The following is a 7,485-nucleotide window of genomic DNA, read 5'->3' as shown; positions in this document are numbered from 1 at the left end:
ATGTTTTTCCCCCAAGCATTGTTTCGCCCTGGCTCTGGGGAGCATCTTCTGACTTTACAAAGCATGTCCACATCCATTATCTTTTTAACCTCACAACAGCTTACTGAGACAAGAATAACGTAACTCTCCGTAATTGATAATAACCATGTTACAGAAAGGTTTTGCATTTTGAGGGACCAACGCATTTTTCTCTATTAAGAACTTAATCTGCATCACAGTCCATTGACCGCAATGAGAAATGGTTTCTCTCCAAACTGCATTCCTTGAATGTCCCGGGCAGGTCCCAGAATAAGGGTTGAACACCAAGGATGTCCACTCTCTGGAGAGCTCCCTCTGAGTGACCCATCAGATGTCCATCCCCTCCATTCAATCATACAGATAGGTAACCACTTCTCATATGGCAAAAATCTCATATTGGCCAAAACATTTGCATAAAACCATTTGTTGTGGTAAGTGAGTTTGGGCAATACTGCCCACGCCCATATGCATTGATTCATCTCCTGCCAAAATAGTTTCTATCATCTTGTCCAGGCTTTCTAAATGTGACCCCCCTCCCTCAAATTTGGAACAAGATTGGGTAATGTTGGCAAAATAGTAGCTGAGACTGAGATATGGAAAATCCCTTTCAACCTCTTCACCGCTTGTACCCAGCTAGAGCTAGCACAGACCTTGCAAAATCTCTTCTGTCTTTTGTTCCTCCAGAGAGGAGAGCGATTAGGTCAGGAGCTACCAATGGGATTCAAAAGAACCCATTTTCGAGGCTATATGTTGCCGCGGGGCTTTGCTTTGTTTGTTTGTTGATAGGTAGGTAGCAGAAGCCTTTGTGAGCGTGCTCGTCACACACATTTGGATTCTGAGCAGCTACGAGTGTGTTTCCCAAAGGACAAGCCAGCCCGTAGAGGTCAGTGCAGAGAGAGACCCTGTAAAACCTGGATCAGATAAGGAAAGCAGATGCGGCTGATGGCGCCGCGCGAGGGGAAGGTAATCCGCCTGCGCGCCCAGGCTCTGTCACACGCTCGGAATGTACGGCGTAATTGTTTCTGCCTCTAATGATCTAGTGTTGTGCGAGACACGAGAATATTAAAACAAGACAGAAGAATGGAAACTCATTTCTAGCAGCTGCCAAACAAAATGGGATGTAAAATAGGAGAGAGGGATATTGAAATGTTCACAAGGTTCACTTCACCAAAATGAAACTTTACCTCTCACGGATGTCAAGTCCTCCCTTCTCTTTCATGCATAAGTCCCCTCCCATTTCCCTTCAAACTGTTGCTCCCTGCCTTCTTTCTGCATCCTTTGCTGTCACTCTATTCCCTCATCACTGTCATTTTGCCTCTCTTGCTTCTTAATTTCCTTCATTTTTCCTATTCCTTTCTCTCCTCTCCATTATCCTGTCACAAACATGCTTTTATAGCTGTTCTCCCCCTTTCTCTCTCTCTGGAGCTCTCCTCTCTCTCTCACACATACACAACGCACAGGTACAGGCACACACACACACACACACACACACACACACCCCTCATTGATTAGTAATTAACCTGAGAACCACATCTACCCCAGCAGTTGAATGGAGCTGTAAAAACGCTCCGTTTGAAAAACACTCAGAAGTGACGCCGCGGGGGCTGAGGGTGGGCGGTGGCGTGGGCGCCGCTGCGATGCCCTCACCCGCCGCGAGGGGGCAGAGGTGAGCGCTGGCGGGCGAGCGCCGCAGCTAAGCGCAGCCCGGAGCGCTCGGAGGGCGGGCTCGCCAGGTTGCTGGTTGGGTGTCACCCATCACAGCGGCTGACAGCCCGCGTAAGGATTCTGCCCGCGTCCCGGGCTGGCGCGGAGGGGCGCCGCGAATAAGCAAGCGATTTCTGATGAGTGCGGGAGGGTGAATTCCGCCTCGGGCTAGTTCAGATATATCTCTTCCAGAAACAAAGGAGTGAGTCATGCTGCCTCTGATTAAGGAAGGAAAAGAGGCAAAGCGGGGCGAGCCCGCTGGGTCCCCCGCAGCCGTGCGTCTTTCCAACGCTCCAGCTCGCTGCCCCCAGTCTTGGCCCCCATGGTCCGGACAGCCCAGTGCGGCACCGGTCCCCGCGCCCGCTGGAGCTCATCGTCGTCCCCCTCCCTGGGAGCTGAACCAGTCACCCTGCCAGGTCAGGAGGAATCTAAAAGGCAGCGTTGTTTGGCCACTTGGGGGACCGGCAGTTGTGGAGCCGGTCCGCAGACTGTGTGCAAAATGCAATGCGTTTGGGGGAGAAGGTTGATTTGCAGCCCAGAAGGGGGAGCCCGGCGAGCAGCCCTCCCCAGCGGGTGCGACCGTGAGCAGTGTCAGTTTGGCGGACTGGGCGGCAGGTGGCGGTAACGCGACCCGTCAACCTGCAACCTGTCAACCTGCACTCTCTCCATAGCTGGAATCGGAGCTCTGCGAAATGTGTTTGTCATAGGTCAGCCCCCTTGAGGCCCCAACACCATCTACACACCGTGTGCACGCACACAAGGGGTCCTGGTGTCCCTCTAGGGTTCCACTTTTTCTAACATATTCCAAAATAGGGTGAAGAGGGATAATAACACTAATAAAATAGTAATAAACGTTTGTTGAGTGCTATGTGCTAGGCATGTACTGTTTTTACATGATAAATAGTAGAATTATAGTAATAGTAAAATTATAATTAATAGCAATATGCCAAAGTAACGTTGCTTAAGAAATTAACTGTATCTTATTTCTTTGGTTTCAGGTTGAGAGCATGAGAGGTATTTTTCCTTTCCAAGAAGGTAGCTAGGTCTGGGGAAGGGGGGGGAGGTCCCTTCTCCTTCAGATGGGCAAGAAGCCTTACTCATTTCTTTATTTTTAGGAAAGGTAGGATTGTTTGGCTACCTTTAGACAGGATTCAGCCTCCAGATTGTATTCCCCCACAATGTCTTTTTTATAGGAATTTTCTTGTAACTGTCCAGACTTATAACTTCCCTTGAACAAGCAGAACATCTGGAGACACCGGACCTAAAAGGCAACTGTGGGTAGAAGCTGAGGAGCTGTTACTACCATTAGAAGGGAGGCATTCTCCACAGTACCCACTTCACCTTATTGTCTTTCAGCTCTTTCTACTGTATGCCCTTGTGAGGCATGTGAGCATGCGATTCCTGGGTACTAGGGGCTTGTGGAGATGGAGCAGTGAACTATCAGAGAAGAAGGATTCTCCATGGGTTGAAGGGGAAGGGACCGGCTGATCTGAGGAAAGAGTTGAATTCAGGAGCCTGGCAAGAATAGCCTGATAAGGGTGTCACCAATAGACCTGGTCCCTGCTTACACATGGTGCCCCTGAGGTGGGGGGTGTCCAAAACTAGAGAGAGAAGAGTGTTGTGCTATCTGGAACCCCAGGCCTGGGAGCTGTGGTGAAGTTCTCTTGTGATAGCACTGGAAGGGGCAGCACCAGCAAAGCCTCCTGCCTTGGGACAAGCCTGTGGGCTTGATCAAGGAGACAAACAGGGATCACCCACAAGAACTTGTTTAGAGATGCTCCTGAGTTCCTGGGATTCTTACATGATCCCAAGGGAGGTGGAAGGGACCCCCCGCCACACACACACACCCTGCCCCTTACCATGACTAAGTTTACCTGCCAATCCTGATAAGCGGGAGCTGGACCATCATTCACTTTGCCTTAGACAAATAAAGAAATGCAATTTTTTTTTAAGTATCCAAATATTTGTAACACTAATATTTATGGAGAGCTTCTCAAGCTAGAAAATGGACACCATTGTTACCTGCACTCCATATCTGAGGAAAATAAGACTTAGGTAAAATGCTCATAATCATACAATAGCAAATGACGGAGCCAGGGCTCAAATGCAAGTATGTGTGTGACTCCAGTTCAGGGATCAGCCAACCTTTTCTGGAAAGGGCCAAACAGTAAATCGGTTTTCAGCTTTGTTGGCCATACAGTCTCTGTTGAACCCACTCAACGCTGTGTTACTATATAACGTGATACATAAATAAATGAGCATATCTGTGTCTAAATAAAACTTTATTTATGAATACCCCAAGGTGAAATTTTTGTAATCTCTACTTGTCACAAAGTATTATTCTTTAAATTTTTTTTCAACAATTAAAAAATATAAACCCCATTCTTTACTTGGCTTTCAGACTGTACAAAAACAGGCAGGAAAAAAAAAACCACAACTACACGTGGTGGACCAGATTTGACTTGTGGACTGTAGTTTGCCAACTCCTGCTCTAGTGTCTACACTACTCTGTATAGTTTGTAGGTACGTTCTGCCTCTGGACCTAAATGAGCCAGCCCTGGTAGAGAAAAATCAAAGACACTTTGCCTACTCACATTTCAAGAGCTTTAAACTTCCTAAAGAAGTAGCTTGTTGACTCCAAGCCATGATTACATCAAGGTTATATTCCATAAGGGAGGATGACGTATTAGAAAGGGGAGTGAGCTTGACGTTAGAAAAGTGGCTTCAAATTCCAAACTGTGTAACTTTGAGCAAATGACCCAGATTGTCAGAGGTTCGGTGTCTTCATTTATCAATCACAACGCTTACCTCAAAGGTTAACTATGGCATTAGATCAGACAAAGCACATAAACTATATAGTACAGACAGGGAAGTTCAGGATTTGAGATCCTTAAACCTTATTCAACCTAGGGGACTTTACCTAAGAAAAAGAATATAAAATGTTTATTAAAGAACTAACCTCTACAAGTAAATATTTATTCAAAATGAGAAAAAAAAAAACTCCCAACAAATATTGGAGCTTTAGAGATGCAGGTAGTTTTCTTATGATATTTCTCCAGGGAATTTACCAAAAATGCCTACATGCAGAATTGCCCTGTTTATGACCTGGCTTTTCCTCCTCATCAAGGACATGCTAAAACCCCCAGCAATGCACAGCAGTCATGGGGGTCCATGCAAGTCAGGGTCCTGAAGCTTAGTGCAACACTGTGGTAGCAGCAGTGGGAATTGATCAAATAAATACACATATTAAAGAAAATGGGAGCTAAGTTTCTCATTGTCAGAGAAGGGAGGTGGAAATATTGAAATTAGAATGAACTCTATAGTGTTGGGATAAAATCAGAGGTATTGGTGTGAACTCATGATTTTCAGTACACAAATAGAAATGATAGACAGATGCTAGTGGGTATATGTAGAGGTCAATGTATGCACGTATGTGTGTGTGCGCATACATAACCTCGCACTATCCACTAAGAGCAGCAACAACCCACAAGTATTGAACTCAGTTCCCAGACCTTGTTTTCTAAATACTTAACTTGTTTTATTTCCTCTAAAAAAAAGGAACCAGGGTCCTTGGACAAATGGCTGATTCCAGGACCGGAAACAAGAAAATATAAATAAACCTCGAACATTTTATTGTGTCAAAAAGTAAAAAAAAAAAAAAGGAAAAGAAAAAAGAAAAAGCTCAGAGAATGAGAGAGACACGTGAAAAGGACACAGAAGCCTGCTTAAAAGGGCTTTCACTGGCCGAATCTGGGATAATTTGAACATTAAGCTAAATCATAATAGCAACAGAATACCAATTGTTGAATAAAGTAGGTGAGTCCATACTGATATAAATGAATGAATGAATGGATGGTTAATGAAGAAAGTGATATTTACATAGTTTCAGAATAACCCTCAGCCCACCCCTACCACACACACACACACACACACACACACACACACAGTGAATGCTCATCAGATATAGAGGGAAGAGAGGAATGTGCAGTGGAGAAATCTGGGAGACACTATTTTAATCAAGGGATCAAAGTGAACATCATAAGAAATGGCACAAATCAAAATCATAGGCACCTGATAGGATGCAGAGCGGAAGCACAGCATCACCTCCGTAATGAACTATTCCAGATGGAAGGAAACTTGAAGGGCCGTGATCACTAAATGCAACTCATGTTCTGAACTAAATCTTTTTGCTATAAAAACCATTATTGGGATAATTGGTGAAATGATGGAAGTCAGGAAACAATAAGAGTAAATTATCAATGTGAATTCCTGATTTTGATGATTGTTGTGACTTTTTTTTGAAATACAGTACACAATAAAGCACTCAGGGATGATGAAGCAATTGTGTTGGTAACTTATTCTCAAATGGCTCAGGGGAAAAAATATCTCTATAAGAAACTCTGAAATTTTCTAGAACCCTAAATTTTTAAAAAATTGAACATGAATAAAAAGAAAAGTAATAGATTATAAATTTCATAAGAACAGGAATCATGCCTTATATTTCTTTTGAAGCCCTCATAGAAATTCATAGATCCAGACCTATGTACGTATTTGACAAATACTGTTGAATGGAAACTTATTGAGTGAAATGGGCAATGGGATAATACTTCAAGTGTCAGACTACCACAAAGATTGTCTCTATTAATTTTTTAAGATCTAGGAAAACATTTATACAAGGCATACATCTCTGCTATGCATGCATGCATGTATTAACGGAATCTGATGTTGAAAGCAAATAAAACATACAACAAAAATAATGTATGTGCCCTTAATTATAAAATAAATATTTTCTTCCTTGGTAATCAGACATAGTAACAATCTGAGAAATACTGAAAAGTAATGAAATACCCTTTTTATAATTATTTCAATCCATAGAAAATTTTAGGCCTGACCATAGAGCTAAAAGAGATGTGATCTGATATAGAAATCAAAATGGTAGTGAAAAAAATTAATATTCTTTTTTACTGTATAGAAACCCTAGCTACCATACTGCTTTGCATATTTATAAGTTACAGTTGTATCGGAGAAGCAGAACCACTGTGAATAATACATAATCAGGAAGTTATTTTAGGGGTGATTGTTATTTCTCCCATATATGCAATCATGGGAATGGGTTAAGCAGTCTACATAAGGCCACTGCCTCTGCGTGTGCTCTTGGGCCTGAGTCAGCAGGGCTAATAGTCAAGAAGGGATGACGAAATGGGTAGAGGCTGTGAAATGAGTAGAGCAAGAACAAATTGGGACCCTCGCCTGTTTCTTATGGCCTCCATAGAAGAGACTTACAGGATAAGCTGATCTGTTCACCTCAGAGCTGCCCACACACTTAGCCTCAGAGAAGCTGGCAGGAGCTGACGGAGCCCTAGGCCAGCAAGGTGAGCCAGCAGATCGGCAACCTGAAGAAGCTGCAGCCACATCCGGTTCCACACCCAGCTTCAAAGCATCAAGATGGCTGGTGCTTCTCTTCTGCTTTCCAAATCTCATACACGTTTCTCGGTGACCAGCCCTAGCCTGGAAACAAAGGGAATTCTTGGAATGTGGTTCTAGCTCAGCCAAGTAGACATAGCACAGAGGTCCTACAAGGTAAATAGAAAAGCAGCTTCAGGAGTTACAAAGAAAAATAAGACACGAAGAAAAGCTGCCTATTCCCATCTGTCTGGCATAAGTAGCAAATACAGAAAAGGCCAGCCACCAACAGTGATGCTGGATGATGCTTACCATGTTGAAAACTGTACTTTCAGTTCTGACCTTCACAGCCTGCCCCTC

This window comes from Ursus maritimus, unplaced genomic scaffold (assembly GCF_017311325.1).
Source record: "Ursus maritimus isolate PB19 unplaced genomic scaffold, ASM1731132v1 scaffold_4, whole genome shotgun sequence".
Classification (NCBI taxonomy): domain Eukaryota; kingdom Metazoa; phylum Chordata; class Mammalia; order Carnivora; family Ursidae; genus Ursus; species Ursus maritimus.
Note: the sequence above shows the minus strand (reverse complement) of the source record.